Raw genomic sequence first — 18,292 nt, forward strand, 5'->3', positions numbered from 1 at the left:
GTGCCATTGTAACACCGGGCCGGTTTCGGCTGTGTATCTGTCACCATAACAACGGTGGCTAATGACAGATCAACATCAGGTGCGGGGGATTTACGCTGGGATCTGTGATGGGGCTGTGTAGGCAAATGGAGTACATAAAAGGAAAGTGAAGAGACAGTTGGGTGTGGTTCTCCCCCGAGAGAAGTCGTTTCTCTGGGGGTGTTGCTGATTTACGGAGGCATCTGGAGAGTGTTGTGAGGGCTCGGCTGTATTAAGGGTGCAATGGCGATTGTGTGAACACGAGTTGAAGACGTCAAAGGCTGGAAAGCGAGTGAGTTATGGAGATTGAGTGAAGACTGGAGAACGCCATCATCATTGGAAGGTGGATAAGTATTATGATATCGGATCTTATTGAATGTATGCACCTGCACCGAGCTGGATATGAAGTTGTGAAGTGTATTGATCATGAGTGTAATTGTCACTTGAGAGTGGTTGGACTGAGTTATCATTGTACTCTTGTTTCTCTTCTTCTGAGTGTGAGCGAGTGTTGAGGAAGCTTTATCCATCGTGCCAGTAAGGAAGCACCCGACTCCCCTTGCTATGTGATGAGAACTGATTTAGTATGACAGTGGAAGGATCGATCATTGGGTGAGTGCTGGCCTTATTGCACTGAGAGAGAGAGAGTGGATATGCAGTGCCTGAATTGATGTGTCACATAGTATTGGCTTGAAGTGAGGTTGCAGTGTGTGGGGATCATATATATTGACTGCTGTGTACTCCCCATTTCTTATTTTCATCCGCTGTCACTGAAGAGGGACTTCAGGTGTGGAATGTGAACATTTCATCTTTGCATGTTGGGGAGAACGTGCGTACTTGTATAACTTACTCTGTCTGCTCAAATAGAATAAACTCTCCGTAAATGTCCCTTTACGTGATGTCTGCTGGAAGGAGAGACTCACATTAGAAATACTCCCTCGTCTGTTTGCTTACAGAAACACACTCCAGCCGTAAGCTCTTGTCTCTGCATTGAGGAAAAGCATAAATGCACTTGCATAACTTACTCTGTCTGTTCAATAGAGAATTCCTCTGCCAACGTCCCTTTATGTGATGCCTGCCTAAAGGAGAGACACACATTGGACAACATCCCCATCTGCTTTACAGAAACACACTCCAGCCGTAAGCTCTTGTCTCTGTACTGAGGAAAAGTATGCATGTACTGGTATAACTTACTCTGTCTGTTCAATAGAGAAGTCCTCTGCAAATGTCACCCTATGTGATGCCTGCCTGAAGGAGAGACACACATTGGACATACTTCCGTCTGCTTTACAGAAGCACACCCCAGCCGTAAGCTCTTGTCTCCGCACTGAGGAAAAGTATGCATGTACTGGTATAACTTACTCTGTCTGTTCAATAGAGAAGTCCTCTGCAAACGTCCCTTTATGTGATGCCTGCCTAAAGGAGAGACACCCATTGGACAACATCTCCATCTGCTTTACAGAAACACACTCCAGCCGTAAGCTCTTGTCTCTGTACTGAGGAAAAGTATGCATGTACTGGTATAACTTACTCTGTCTGTTCAATAGAGAAGTCCTCTGCAAATGTCCCCCTATGTGATGCCTGCCTGAAGGAGAGACACACATTGGACATACTTCCGTCTGCTTTACAGAAGCACACCCCAGCCGTAAGCTCTTGTCTCTGCACTGAGGAAAAGTATGCATGTACTGGTATAACTTACTCTGTCTGTTCAATAGAGAAGTCCTCTGCAAACGTCCCTTTATGTGATGCCTGCCTAAAGGAGAGACACCCATTGGACAACATCTCCATCTGCTTTACAGAAACACACTCCAGCCGTAAGCCCTTGTCTCTGTACTGAGGAAAAGTATGCATGTACTGGTATAACTTACTCTGTCTGTTCAATAGAGAAGTCCTCTGCAAATGTCCCCTTATGTGATGCCTGCCTGAAGGAGAGACACACATTGGACATACTTCCGTCTGCTTTACAGAAAGCACACCCCAGTCGTAAGCTTTTGTCTCTGTACTGAAGAGGAGCACGCACATACTTGAGTTACTTACTTGTTGTTGCGCAGAAGAGTTCCTCCACCAAAGTCCCTCCGGTGGATGTCTGCTTGAAGAAAGAGACTCACGTTGGAAGCATTCACGTTATCCGCTTGGCAGAGGCTCGCCCCCCTTCCTTTGTCCCGCTTCGCGTCTTAAGAAGGTATACGTACCTGGACATTCACCTGTCTGGTAGAAGATTCTCTTTCTGGTCATCAGCTCCCGTATTGGCCACGCTCTGATTGTAAAACGGTTCGGGGAAGTCTGCTTGCCTGGATACTCACCTGTCTGTCCAAGGGAAGATCCTCCTCGACCACGAGACCTTGTCCCGCTCCGCGCCTTAAGAAGGTATACGTACCTGGACATTCACCTGTCTGGTAGAAGATTCTCTTTCTGGTCATCAGCTCCCGTATTGGCCACGCCCTGATTGTAAAATGGTTCGGGGAAGTCTGCTTGCCTGGATACTCACCTGTCTGTCCAAGGGAAGATCCTCCTCGACCACGAGACCTTGTCCCGCTCCGCGCCTTAAGAAGGTATACGTACCTGGACATTCACCTGTCTGGTAGAAGATTCTCTTTCTGGTCATCAGTTCCCGTATTGGCCACGCCCTGATTGTGAAACGGTTCGGGGAAGTCTGCTTGCCTGGATACTCACCTGTCTGTCCAAGGGAAGATCCTCCTCGACCACGAGACCTTGTCCCGCTCCGCGCCTTAAGAAGGTATACGTACCTGGATATTCACCTGCCTGGTAGAAGATTTCCCTCTTGGCCATCAGCTCCCGTACCGGCCACGCCCTGAGTGTTCAACGGTTCGAGAAGGTCTGCTTACCTGGATATTCACCTGCCTGGTAGAAGATTCTCCTTCTGGCCATCAGCCCCCATACCGGCCACGCCCTGATAGTTCGACGGTCCGAGAAGGCTTGCTTACCTGGATACTTATCTGTTTGTCGGGCGGGTGGCCGACTCCCTCCTCCCTTAGTCGTTACGTTCTGGCACGAGTTGCCTTGAAGAATTCCACGCCTTCCCTGGGGTCAGAGGTTTGGTCCCCGCACCTGTTGGGGGACCCAGAAGCTTCATTAGGACTTTCAAATTAATTTTATTCAATAAAACTTGTTAAACTTTCATTCACTTGTCTGTCTGGTCTTTGGTACGCTCCTCGAGGTGGTCCTGGGTTTTAGGGGTGGGTGCAGTCTGGCTTGACCCCCCCCCCGACCTGTGACATGTGTCTTGTTATTTCCCTTGGTTACCCTTGTGTGTTCCCATGACTATTTATCCATGCCCCCTTGTTAGCCTGTGTATATATTGCCCTTTCTGTGCTATATATTGACTGTTTCTCTTGTGGTTGTGAGTCGCTGGTTTTGCTGTACCTGTTCCTGTCTCGTGTTTCCTGGACTATCATGTGTTCATTGGTCTAGTGAATTGTTATTTAATAAATCAAGCTGCATGTGGATCCACTTCTCTGCCTGTTCCTTTGCCTGCCTGAATGCCCAAACGTTACAGTAACATTCTGTCAAGTCAAATCAAGTCACCTTCATTTATATAGCGCTTTTAACTATATAGATTATTTCAAAGCGGCTTTACAGTTATAATTGGAAATTAAAGTAACAGAGATTGTTTTGGCTTTATAACAGCTCTAGAATAAAGTTATTGTCCAGCTAAAGTTAGTTTTTGATTGATTCACTTCCTTTACAAAGATCATTAATTTAGGGGCTGCTTATACCACATCGTTTAACTGAAAACAGAAAACTTTTAATGTTTTCTGGCCGTTCATTTGCACGACAACGTGTTTGGTGGCTCAAAAACGCAAACTTTGAAATGGGTTCCAAGGTGCAAGTTTTTGAAAAACGTTATCATCTCTGTATAAACTTCCAAAATGTCAATCTGTGAAAACGGTGATATGTCATTGCGCAGGCGCATAGTCTTTCTTTACAAATTGACATAACCAAAATTAAGCGTAGTGTCAGTTCTGGCAGGTCACATTAGTCAAGCTCGCATCAGCTGACTCTCAGCTGATCTACGTCTACCTATAGGAATACGACGCCTATCACTGTATACATATATAAGCTCCTTCAGTGTTATCAGCAGCTTTTGCGTTTCTCAGGAGCTAATTACCCTCCTCCATCCCCAGCTCCTCTTTTCTTCAGTCAGGATTTGGCATTCTGATTCCCCTTGAATCAGAATGAATTCTTGAATTATGTTGTACTTTAAAAATCTTGAATTAATGATATCTGCAATACATTCATGTTGGTTCTGTTCTGTTTACCCTAAGGGGTGTTATTGCTGCTCTCCCTGCTCTTATCCATGCTAGGCTGCATGGATGCTCAGGGAGTCCTCGCCCAGAAAAGAACCATACCGCCAATCCAAACTGTATGCTAACTGTCAATCGTATTTGACGATAGTGGTCCTGACAGAATTACTTGTCTGGCCTGCATAATACAGAATGTTTAGTCACTTCCACGTATCCATGCGAACTGGAATCATTTTGACAACGTTTTATCTGTACAGAGGTCAAGGGAAGGGAAGGAGGCCTTCACAGGGGAGAGACTAGTTGACACTTCAGGACATCATCGTGTCCAGGCGCAGGTCCATCATCAGATCTGGACACGGCCTGGATCTGGCGGACTCCAGTAATCCTCGGGATAAACAGAGAGACTAATATTAGCGTAGATGCATTCATTTATGATGTAACGAGTACATCAGGTGCTATGGTTCCGGCTGACCTAATTTATGCATGATTTATTTAATCATTTTACATGATTTGAATGATAGAAGTTGATAATGTGTTATGTGTATGCTAGGTTAAAGATATGTGTTTTTAGTTTAGATTTAAACTGACAGAGTATGTCTGCTTCCCGGACAATGTTTATTCTGCACTCTTTAGAATTTGCATTTTATGTTAATTTAATGTTTGTTTGAAACAGAAAAAACATTTCATTAGATGTGCATCATCTGACTTTTGGTTAAGTTTGATACATTTGCATGTAAGGCCTCCTTGGCAATATTCAGTATATAAAGTGTGTATAGTGTGTATGAAAGATGCAACAGCAGAGCAAGTCCTTTACTGAGGAACACCGTGCTTCCTTTTGGAAAATTTTCAGTTTTCTTCTTAATATTTTCATTTACTGTAGTTGGTAATACGTAAAAAAATGTGTTAAAAATTACATGCTGTCTGTGTTTTTATTAAATGGGACCCGGTTGCTTGAGAATTACTTCTCAAGGTAATAATCTTATAATTCTTTTATTACAGTTTTACAAAACAAAAATATCTGTTATCACTTTAAGTTGAATTCTATGTAAAGCTACAAGATGATGCAATGTCTAGGCAGTGAAACATTTTTTAAGTAATTTACTTTCTTTCACACAGGTGACCATATATATTGTAAAATGTCTTGTTTTGCTAAGACAAGCAAAATAGTCATGATTATAAGAGACCCCTAAAACTGTGTATTGAACTTTAGTGTGTGACTTGTCATTCATCATTTAGGTGTGCAATTAATTTAGTAAATAACTGAACAATAACATATGTGGGGTGAAAAACCATAAAGGGGGGTGCAAGTAACACACTGAATTAAAGCTAACATCTTGAAGTAAAAAGACTAAAATAGTGTTTTCTTGTAAACATAATTTTGTATCTGTATTTTATTTATTTTAACTTTGATATTTTTTTCTTTACAATGTAAAAATATGCGTAGCAACGACATTTACTTAATTTACTTTCGATTCTGCGAAGATTTAAGTCACTTGATCTTTTTCACACAGATACTAACTGAAATTGAGAAGTAGCCTACAGCAATGAACTGCTCTTCTGAGGATCCCACATGTAATGTGTTCCCATCAACTAACCTTACAGAACATGAAAGCGAACCATTGGACTTTTTCAAGATTGGTTTGTTTAGCCTTAGTCTCCTGGTTGGTCTTCCTACACACTCCTATATTTTATGGCTCATTGTCACAGGAACAGGGAGTGGAGTTGCATCAGAGTTCTTCAACCTCAATCTCTCTGTTTGTGAGGTCATTTGATCTCTGTATTCTTTGATCAATATGTTGAGAATGATCCCAATCCAAACCCGAGGGCTCTTGATTCTAGCAAAGTTTCTATCAGGAAACATCATCACCATCCGTCCGGTGTTTCAATGTCTGATGTGTGTTGAGCGTTACCTGGCAGTGGTTCATCCTGTAACCTTTCTGAAGTACAAACCTCTCAGATATAGAGTGATCTGCTGCACTGCGGTCTGGATAACGGGTCTTGGATCCTGTGTGCTCTGCATATTCATTGTTGTGTCACATCATTTCAGTTTTATGTGGTTTTCACTCCTGCAATTCCTCCTCTTCCTCTCCATCCAGTTGTTTTGTCTTGTGACTGTTCTCAGAGCTCTGAAGAAGTCAGGACCAGGAGAGAGTGGGAGAGAGAGAGAGGAGGAAAACCACATGAAGAGAAGAGCGTTTTATCTCATTCTAATACTGACCGTCCCTATGCTAATTGTATCTGTGCCTTTTATTATGACTGCATTCTTCTATATTGTGCTACAGCGAGATACAGTGTTAAGCCTGTTTAGCTTGTATTGTATTGTGTTGAGTGGTTTTGTTCCTGCTCTTCTATTTCTCCGGCGAGTTGGGAAACTGCCCTTCTTCAAACATCCCTAACACCATTTGTGAGAGGTTGCACTTTTAATATTTTAAATATATACAATATTTTACTCATATTTTGATGGTTTAATTGAACTTTTAGGGTTATGAAAAACAAACATCCCCTCTGGAAATCACTTTTGCCCACTACTGTAGAAGTAGGTTTTTTTCTTCTTTTTTTTATTTGTCTTGTGCTTCAAAATCGTTTTGCTGTTGACATTTTACAGAAAGCTGACAATAGGCAGTTTAATGGCAGGATCTCATGTGACAATACAATGTGATAACATATTTCGTTATGGGATAACAAAAAGTCAGTGTGTTCAATCAACTGTATCTTTTTTCCTGGTCAGTAATAATGATAATAACTAAGGCTTTAAGTATCTACACAGAAGTTTATCTATACCCTGAATTCTTTTTTTGCATTTTAGTTTAAAATTCAAACACGAAATATGAAAATATTCTTAACTCAAGTCATTTCTGTTTATGTATTATCAGCAATTTGTATGTTTTTCAAATAAAAGCAAATCATCTATGACACTCATGTTTCCAAGCCAGAAGTTACCATAGATCACTGCAGTGAGTGTTTGTTTTTCACAGTCCATTAAATGAACAACAACAGATGGCATTCAGGTTAATGTACCATGTATATATATATTCCCAAATAAATTAGCACATTTATTTTGTATTATATCAAATCAAAAAGACATTGGAGATTTATTTTTGTTTTCCTTTTTTTAGCACTTCTTGAGTATCATGATTTTCCATTGCATTTACGATTTTTTGTACAAAGAAGTTCATATGGATTGACGTTTTGTAGCCGTATAAGCAAGCATGCACAGGTCATAAATTGTTGATAGCAGGAGACAATGCGCTAGAGCCCAGGAGGAAGCCACACTCCTCACGCCTAGGGGGCATGGCAGGCCCTGCGCCTGGTAAGCCAAGACACTAGCTATGTTTCCATCAACTTGTCAATCGAATTATCTGAAGTTCGGTAAAAAAAATCATGCGAATAAAGCTGGTGAAAGTGTGTTTCCATCAAACGGCTTTAAAGCGAATAAAAATCTGTGCGTAATGACGTCACATGCTGTTTTGCGATCAAATTGGTATATCGAATTGATTTGAGACATTTTAAGGTGTTTCCATTCATTTTCGCACTGAATCGCATCGCACAACATTCAAGCAAACATTTGCGAACAAAGTTTTGCTAGACAAAATGGATCGCGCCATCTGCCAACAAATGATCAATATTGCACAAGTTGTAATAGTGCAGAGTCCTGCACGGGTCCATTTTTGGAGACCCGCCCCCGCCCGTACCCGCAAAGTTCAGCACCAGATCTGACCCGTGCCCGCGATAAATCGCACACAAGCTAAAATCATTCCATTTAAAGTGCTTTATTTTTTATCTCGCACCTCTCTCAACATCACAATAGCCTCATGAATGGGCTAATGAGCGCTAAAGTGCGCTTTGTTTTGGGCCATTCAAGTAGCCTAGGCTACCTCCAGTTCATGCGCAGGCGCCTCTCCGTGTCCTGATTATTGCCTGCTATATTTAGCTCTTATTTATTAAATCCAGGAAAATGGTTGATTAAACATTGGTTAAAATTAAGATACAATTAATACAAAACTAAATTCACTTTAAAGAAAGTCTTTCTACAAAAACAAACTTAATAAAGTGGTCAAAATCATGTCTGCCCACTCCATTTGTCTCCCGATATTCGGGATCATCTTATCTTATTCATGCTTTTTTCACTTTTCATATAATCAACATGAAATTTTAAACAAATATATATATATTATTTTATTTAAACATGAATATGAAACTAAATATGTTTCATGTTTCACTGAATATGTTTTTTAATGACTGGGCTACAACACATAGGCTTATTAGCCTGCCCTACAATCATTGAATATTATTTTGCTTGATTGACGGGTTTTTATTTAAAAGAAAGAGCGTAGCCTACACAATACTTAGGCCTACTAAAATATAATTAATATTATTTTATTGCATTTGTATTAGTTGTTTGAAGAGTAAAAAAAATTAATTAAAAAAATCAGTCGATCTTTTTCGCAAGTTTACAACCGGCCAGTCGGTCGGACTAAATGGGGAAAAAAATTTATTGGGTCGGTCCTAAATTGACAGGATCGGTCGGGTAAAAGCAAACAAGAATATTTTTAAGGATGCCCAAAACACATATTTGTGAGTGTGTAATGGCAATTTAGACATACAAATATTGCACATATTTTTCATCCGCTACCCGCCCGCAAGGAGTTCATTATTCGCCCGCATCCCCGCCTGTGAATTTTAGGAATGTCACAATCCACCCGTTTTAGCCACTTTTATGCGGTTACCCAACCCATTGCAGGACTCTAGGTGCTTATGTGACAGCTGATAGCGACATTATTTGACTATTATGGCATTTCTTCGATTTTTGCTATAATAGCTGTTTTATTTTTCTGTTAAATTAAATTCAAAAAGTATCTCGTCTCCTCGTTTGTCCACTTTGTTGACACCGGCCATGTGTGCAAACCAGACAGTATATAATGGGTGCAAACTGGGCGGAAATGAACTAAAACTTCTTCTTTTGTGGCGGGGTTGTACCCATAAAATGACCTAAAACTCAATCGCAATCCATTATTTATTCGGCAAATAACGTTTCCATCAGCGTTTATCGCATAAACCGTACATCGATCAAGATAAAATCCGATGAGACCGACCGTATTTCATTTTAGTCGATATTCAAGAAATTCAATCGAATTTTACTGTTTCCATAAGGCATTTTTCATTCGATATCACATAATTCGGATAAAAACGTGTTGATGGAAACATAGCTAGTGATGCTTCTATCTAGTCTTCTATCTATCTAGATGCTTCTAAGACTATCCAGTGAGACAACCTCTGCTTGGAGAGAGCCTTTCCCTTCAGCTTCCCACCGTAACAGACAAAGAGCTGGTCTAAAGTCCTGAAACACCGCGTTCTGTCTACGTAAGCACGAAGGGCATGTACTGGACAGAGCAGTGCCAAGGCTGGGTCTGCCTCCTCCGAGGGCAGCACTTGCAGGTTTACCACCTGATCCCTGAAAGGAGTGGTGGGAACCTTGGGCACGTATCCAGGCCGGGGTCTCAAGATGACGTGAGAGGTAGCCGCCCCGAAATCCAGGCACGCTTTGTCAATCGAAAATGCCTGCAGGTCCCCTACCCTCTTGATGGAGGCCAAAGCAACTCGGAGCACCCTCTTCTTAGAGAGGTACTTAAGCTCAGCTGAGTGCAATGGCTCGAAGGGAGCTCTCTGCAGTGCAGAAAGAACTACTGCGAGGTCCCAAGAGGGCATATGAAGGGGGCGGGGATGATTTAACCTCCTGGCCCCTCTAAGGAACCTGATGACCAGGTCATGCTGTCCTACCGTCTTAGACTCCACAAGGTCGTGGTGCGCAAAGACGTGGTGCGTCTTTAAGGTTTGAGCTCATGTGGTGGCTACCATCACTTCAGCTAGAGCCTTGTCCACGAGACACGCCTATGCTCTGAAGTGGAACCTCTTCGTCACCTGGTGTTCTCCTCGCCTAGAAGATCCCAGAAAATGCCTGATCAGGTCTATGCTCTCCTTCCTCCAAGAAGGATTGGAACGAAGGCTGTCTCCTTCCACCCTTGTTGAGGAGAGGTGTGCTATTATTTTACTAAGCAATTGGATGATAAACATGTGAAAAAATTTATTTTTATTTTAAATTATTTTGCCTTATATGAATTTAATAAAGAACTCTGTATCGTATTCTGTCCAAACATAAATGCGCAAAAACTGTTTCCATTGCGAAATACACTCACCTAAAGGATTATTAGGAACACCTGTTCAATTTCTCATTAATGCAATTATCTAATCAACCAATCACATGGCAGTTGCTTCAATGCATTTAGGGGTGTGGTCCTGGTTAAGACAATCTCCTGAACTCCAAACTGAATGTCAGAATGGGAAAGAAAGGTGATTTAAGCAATTTTGAGCGTGGCATGGTTGTTGGTGCCAGACGGGCCGGTCTGAGTATTTCACAATCTGCTCAGTTACTGGGATTTCTGGTTCACGCACAACCATTTCTAGGGTTTACAAAGAATGGTGTGAAAAGGGAAAAACATCCAGTATGCGGCAGTCCTGTGGGCGAAAATGCCTTGTTGATGCTAGAGGTCAGAGGAGAATGGGCCGACTGATTCAAGCTGATAGAAGAGCAACTTTGACTGAAATAACCACTCGTTACAACCGAGGTATGCAGCAAAGCATTTGTGAAGCCACAACACGCACAACCTTGAGGCGGATGGGCTACAACAGCAGAAGACCCCACCGGGTACCACTCATCTCCACTACAAATAGGAAAAAGAGGCTACAATTTGCACGAGCTCACCAAAATTGGACAGTTGAAGACTGGAAAAATGTTGCCTGGTCTGATGAGTCTCGATTTCTGTTGAGAGATTCAGATGGTAGAGTCAGAATTTGGCGTAAACAGAATGAGAACATGGATCCATCATGCCTTGTTACCATTGTGCAGGCTGGTGGTGGTGGTGTAATGGTGTGGGGGATGTTTTCTTGGCACACTTTAGGCCCCTTAGTGCCAATTGGGCATCGTTTAAATGCCACGGCCTACCTGAGCATTGTTTCTGACCATGTCCATCCCTTTATGACCACCATGTACCCATCCTCTGATGGCTACTTCCAGCAGGATAATGCACCATGTCACAAAGCTCGAATCATTTCAAATTGGTTTCTTGAACATGACAATGAGTTCACTGTACTAAAATAGCCCCCACAGTCACCAGATCTCAACCAAATAGAGCATCTTTGGGATGTGGTGGAACGGGAGCTTCGTGCCCTGGATGTGCATCCCACAAATCTCCATCAACTGCAAGATGCTATCCTATCAATATGGGCCAACATTTCTAAAGGATGCTTTCAGCACCTTGTTGAATCAATGCCACGTAGAATTAAGGCAGTTCTGAAGGCGAAAGGGGGTCAAACACAGTATTAGTATGGTGTTCCTAATAATCCTTTAGGTGAGTGTATTTCTTTTTCGAATTGCCTGAAAAACCACCTCATGCGATTGTAAAAACTTTTTTGCGAGAAATGGGAGTTTTTGCGAAATTTACGTGTTTCCATTGGGCGTATTTTCAATTTGCAATTTCAATTTGCGCAATTTGAAGGGTAATGGAAATGCGGCTAGTGAAAGTGTCCTGAAGGGAGTTTGGTTCCAATTATATATTTGGCTGATTGCACTACCCTCTGCAGGGCTTTACAATTGAGGGCAGTGCAATTCTCAAACCAGGCTGTGATGCATCCAGTTCAAAACTTTATAGAAGTGATAATTCTTACACTTTTGCTCTGTTCTTTGTCAATTAATCAAGTTTGTTAAATAAATAAGAAAATAAATGATCATCTGTCTTTTTGGTCATTTCCTGTACATTTGCATATCAGGATTCCCTGCAGTAATGTGTGTGTATATATATGAGAGCTGTGAAATGAAATCCCCTGTACAACAGACACAGTACTTTATTATACTGTGCTTCCCATTGGATTGTGTGTGTAACAACTGCACCTCAGGAAACAAAGTAAGATTATAATATTTAGTAATGTTTTCAGTAATATTTTCATTTAGTTATATCAGATACAAATTGGTTTAAAAGTTAGAGTCTGCGTTATATTAAATGGGACCTGAATGACAGAAAATAACTTGTCAAGGTTTAAAAAACCCTTTCAATTCTTAAGTTAAGGCATTACATTTTTATAAATTTTTTTGAGAAAGAAGCATGTTTAAAACGTCATTTAATATAAGACTACATTGATTAATACATGTGATGTAACAGTTGAGAATCTAGTTTTGTAAAGATTTAAAATGATTTTAACGTTTGCTTTTCCAGACATACTCATTGAAATACTGTTTAGACAGACACATATACAGAGATGAACTGCTTTCACGAAGATCCCACGTGTGAGTTTTTCCAATCAACCAACCTCACAGCAAATGAAAACACACCAATAACCGTTCTCAAGATTTCTGTGTTGATCTTCAGTGTCTTGTTTGGTCTTCCTACACACTCCTATATTCTATGGCTCATCGTCACAGGATCAGGAAATGGAGTTGCATCAGAGTTCTTTATCCTCAATCTCACCGTTTCGGAGATCATTTTCTCTCTGTATTCTTTGGTTTATGTGCCGAAGCTGATGATTCCAAGTCTCCAAAACCAATTGAATTTGATTCTACTTCTAAGATTTCTATCAGGAAACCTTGTTACCATCCGCCCTCTGTTTCAGTGTCTGATCTGTGTTGAGCGTTACCTGGCAGTGGTTCATCCTGTAACCTTTCTGAAGTTCAAACCTCTCAGATATAGAGTGATCTGCTCCGCTGCAGTCTGGATAACGGGTCTTGGATCCTGTGTGCTCGTCACTGTGGTGAAATTCAACACGTTTATATGGATTTCATTCCTGCAGTTCCTCCTCTTCCTCTCCATCCAGTTGTTTTGTCTTGTGGCTGTTCTCAGAGCTCTGAAGCAGTCAGGACCAGGAGAGAGAGGGAGAGAGAGAGAGGAAAACCACATGAAGAGTAGAGCGTTTCATCTCATTGTAGTAATGACCGTGACTACGCTAGTCTTATTTGGTCCTTTTATTATCTCAAGATTGTTTTATATTCTGACACAGGGAGATATTTCAGCAATAAACTTGTTTAGTTTGTATTGTCTTGTGCTGGGTGGTTTTGTACCTGGTTTTCTTTACCTCAGACAAACTGGAAAACTGCCCTTCGTCAAACCTCCATAGCTCCTCTCACTCATTTGAACCTAAATCTTTTTGACACAAATAGAGGAAACTGGGGTTAGTTGTCATATTTGAAAAATCCCAGTTGCTTGAAACTTGTTTTGTGATTTTTGTATTTCATACATCTAGTTGTGGCCTCCAAACTAAAATTCAATATTATTGTATTTTTTGTTTTTGCAATAACCAATAAACGCACTGTCATTCATGTACAGTGCTATGCATAAGTTTAGACACCCATGCTAAAGTTGACTAAAAAGAGGAATAAAAAATCATCTTTTGGAAATTGATCTTAATGCCTTAATTAAATTTTTTTGGGAAAAATGCAACCTTTAAGGACACCCGTTTTCTTTTGTGAATCGTAAATAAATAAATGTTCTTCCTTAAAATACAGGGTGCATAAGTCTGAACACCCCTATAATAAATTCCCATAGAGGCAGGCAGATTTTTATTTTTAAAGGCCAGTTATTTCATGGATCCAGGATACTATGCATTCTGATAAAGTTCCCTTGGCCTTTGGAATTAAAATATCCCCACATCATCACATACCCTTCACCATACCTAGAGATTGGCATGGTTTTATTTCAGTTAGCCTAATAGCTGGTTTGATTTGCTTTGAGAGATGATCTTATGGAAAGTACCTCATGCCAATCTCTAGGTATGGTGAAGGGTATGTGATGATGTGGGGATATTTTAATTGCAAAGGCCAAGGGAACTTTATCAGGATGCATAGTATCCTGGATCCATGAAATAAACTACCTTTAAAAATAAAAATCTGCCTGCCTCTATGGGAATTTAACATAGGGGTGTCCAGACTTATGCACCTTGTATTTTAAGGAAGAACATTTATTTATTTACGATACATTATTCATTCACAAAGAAAACTTGGTGTCCTTAAAGGTTGGATTTTTCCTCATTTTTTTTAATTAAGGCATTCATTTTTTATTCCTCTTTTTATTCAACTTTAGCATGGGTGTGTAAACTTATGCATAGCACTGTATTTACAATTCAGACTGAAAGGTTGAAACTTTGTTAGCTATATCTTAAATTTCAGGTGGGGCAAGTTCTACGGTATATTTTACAATTGTATTAATTGATAAACCTTGTGTTGGTTTAATATTTAGGGGCAAGCGCCGAAGGTGCGTAGGCACCTATTGTAATCGTTGGTGTTCTTCTTCTTCTTCTTATTATTTTGCTCTGGTTGTATATTACCATACTTCATAACTGTTTCTTTTGTATTAAGTCTTCATTGATTTTGCATGGTATTCATACAGTATATTCCTAGAACTAATTGACATCTCAAACACTTAAACAGCCAAACTAAATCTCTTAAAGGAGCTGTATTTTTCTTTTTGTATATAGCTAGTCAATATTTCGTGAATGAATGTAACAAATAAATAACACTTGTTTGCATAAATGTAAATATCTCATGTATTCAAATTAAAATGTTCCAAGTGCTGTATATTTCTATTCAAATGTTGACTGATATTTGATTATATTCACATCTCAGGTGTTTTATGCGACAAGTCAGTCAACAAAGCAAAGCACAAGTGAGTTATATATACTCAGATAGACTCTACATGCACAGTTTGGGTTCATGCAGGTAAAACCCGCCTTATTTAAATATATCTCTTAGTGTTTGGTTTCTTTTCTCTCTCTGGCAAATAGAACTTCCAGTGCACAGACACAAATGAGACAATTGTGCACATAGAAATAATAAAAATTAAAAAGAATAATATGACATGTAAAAAGAGACACCATGGCCTGGTTTCACAGACAGGGCTTAGATTAAGCCAGGATTAGGCCTTAGTTCAATTAGGAAATTTAAGTACCTTTTTATAAATGTGCCTTGGGAAATAACATTACTGGTGTACATCTTGATGTAACAGACGTAGGCCAGTAAGAGCTGTGCATGTAAACCTCACTCCCCTGGCCTCAAGAGTCACGCTAGTGACTGATGCTAGCAGTTGCTGTCTTTAGCGTCTTTGCTAGCCTGCCTCCCACACCAGAGATACCGGTTCGAATCCTGCTCAGACTGGGTCTAGTAAGACCTGCTACTTTGGTGCAGTGACCCAGATGGGAGTGAGGTTTAGGCGGGTGAGTGCAACGTAGGCCAGTAAGAGCAGTGCGTGTAAATCTCACTCCCCTAGCCTCAAGAGGCGCGCTAGCGACTGATGCTAGAGGCTGCGGGCTTTAGCGTCCTTGTTAGAGTGGCCGTTTACCTCGCCAGAGACCCCGGTTTGAATCCCGATCGGAGAGGGTTGAGTAGGACTGGTTACATTTGGTGCTGTTGACCCGGATGGGAGTGAGGTTTAGGGGGGTGACATAGGCCAGTAAGAGCTGTGCTTGTAAACCTCACTCCCCTGATCTCAAGAGGTGCCTCTGTTCAAATCCCGCTTGGAGCGGGTCGAGTAGGCCCAGTTACATTGAAACAAAACAATGGCACTGACATATTGTAAGGTAAGTCAGTGCAAGTTGCTTTGCACTGACTTGCAAGTGACAGGGGCGGCAGTGGCTCAGGGGTTCATGTTGTCTACAAACCGGAAGGTTGGTGGTTCAATCCCCGGTTCCACCTGACCAAATGTCGAGGTGTCCTTGAGCAAGACACCTAACCCCAGCTGCTCCCGACGAGCTGGATCGCCTTGCATGGCTGACACCGCCGTCGGTGTATGAATGAGTGAGTGAATGGGTGAATGGGTGAATGTGAGGCAATATTGTAAAGCGCTTTGGTGGCCATTGGGTCTGTGAAAGCGCTATATAAATGCAGTCCATTTACCATTACCATTTGCAATTTAGTCTGGAACTAGCTTAAGCCTTGTCAGTGAAACTGGGTTCATAAGTTTAAGACAGAATACATAATTTAGTCTAGGCTTTGCATACAGAAGATTAAATACAGCAATGTGCAATGGATAATTCAAGGTGCAGATGAGGTAAGGGAATTTAGGTAATAAAAATAAATAGAAAGAATTTACAACTCATACAATGTGGCGATTTCGTATGAATTCGAAGTTAATGAATCGTACAAAAATGCAGGCTCAGTTGAGTGAGCGCGGATGGACGTGTTTGACACATGCACACTAGTGGACCCTTCTATTTGAGCATTTTAGTATATTCTTTATAGCCTTGTTCAACTGGCGGCAGCTCTCAAGCTGCACGATGATGATCATGTACTCCAGCATGATTTGAGAATATCAACAGAAACTAGAAAATCTGACTTTTTATAGCCTATAGAATTAGAGCACATGGTTTTGTAAGAGTAGGCTACTAAATCACGTTACAAACACACTAGCACTTTATATAAATCAGACCAATCTAATAATTATAGTAGCTGTGTTCAGTTAAAGGAAAATTAAAGGAATAGTTCACCTAAAATTGAAAATTAAGTTATAAATTATTCACCCTTTTGTTGTTCTAATGCTGTATGCCCTTCTTTTTTTTTATGGACCACAAAAGGAGAATAAAAAAAAATCGTCCATATAAATGCAGTGAATAGAGACCAAGATCAAGCTATTTAAAAAAGATGCTGAAGTATCACAGATTGATCCTATGCGACACGTGCCATTTATTCCAAAAGATCAAGGGGTACAGTAAACGATAGGGTTTGGTGAAATTAAATTCAGGGCCAGATTTACTAACAGCTTGTGCCAGTGCAAACCCTCTTTTGGCGTTAAAAACTACTGTCATGATTTACTAAAGACACATAGTGAAAAATTAGCGCTGTGAAGGTGGGGACACAGTTATTTTTGCGGCTTATTGCATATGCATTTGTAGGAGTTCACCTTTCAGATGCGAAATTTATGGGAGGAGAGTTCTTAAATGAATCATGGATGGTGATTTACTAAGGTTTGTGCTCATCAATTTACTGGTATTTGTGCCATTATTTATTGCCCCCAAAAAAGTATGTCTTAAACCAGACACTATTTGCGCTGCTCTTGGTAGATTGTGTTGGTCATTATGGAAATAATACGGCTGCGTCTGGGTTCATTAATTTGTCAGTAGATCACACGCAGAACTTTCCACTCCCATCAAAGCTTTTTTGGAATTGCGCTCATTTTCACTGTTAAGTAAATCTGGCCCTTAATGTTTTATTTCTTAAAATTCTTGACCTTGTCCCTTGGTCTTGGCCGACGTGCCCGTTCGTGAGACTCTAGTGCCGAAGTTCACTCCGCCTTGCCCAGAAGAAGCTCATAAGGGGGGTTATGGGGAGATTGGATGTCTCCCTCAGTTGCAAGGGAGTAGTCTTGGTTTGAACATTGGGGGGTGGAAGTGTGAACCATTTAACAGGGTCCCAGGGCATGCTCCCTGATGAGGTTTATTTATTTGTTTGTTTGTTTATTTGTGCAAAATGGTATTTTGTAGAATGGTTCACACATGCAAAATTGGTTGATAACATAACTGCAATTAAGGAGCCTATAGTTAACAATCACTTGTTTACAAAGTGCCATGGGAAGTCAAAATATCTTTGCTCAAAATGTTCATATACCGAACATGTTAATTCCCCGTCATCTCTTAGAATATCTGAAAGACAGGTTTATCCTGATAATTGTTTTTTGGTCCATAAAATAAAGAACGGCATTAGTAAATGACAACACCAGGGTGAATAAGGTATGATTTAATTTTCATTTTAAAGTGAACTTTCCCTTTAAATATTCTGCTCCATGTTGAGGAAAAGAGAAAATGTCATCTGACCTAAATTTGCATGCCAGGACCAAATGGTGATAAATTAAGCGAGATGTGAATTCATTTCTCAGTCCAAAAGAGCTAAAAGAGCTACTTCACAATACTGCGCGTGCCGCTGGAATTTTTACCAGTTGATGTTTTTGAAGTGTTTTCATTTAGTCTTATCTTAAAAGTTA

The 18,292-nt window shown here is 40.6% G+C and overlaps 1 pseudogene across 1 annotated transcript; it reads left to right on the forward strand.

Moving 5' to 3' along the window:
- Nucleotides 1-5,824: 5,824 nt before the first annotated feature.
- On the forward strand, nt 5,825-6,676 carry LOC309477545 (chemokine XC receptor 1-like; annotated as a pseudogene). The gene has a single exon. The product of its transcript is annotated as a chemokine XC receptor 1-like (transcript).
- Nucleotides 6,677-18,292: the final 11,616 nt, after the last annotated feature.

Source organism: Leuciscus leuciscus (genome assembly GCF_965113295.1).
Source record: "Leuciscus leuciscus genome assembly, chromosome: 16".
Taxonomy (NCBI): domain Eukaryota; kingdom Metazoa; phylum Chordata; class Actinopteri; order Cypriniformes; family Leuciscidae; genus Leuciscus; species Leuciscus leuciscus.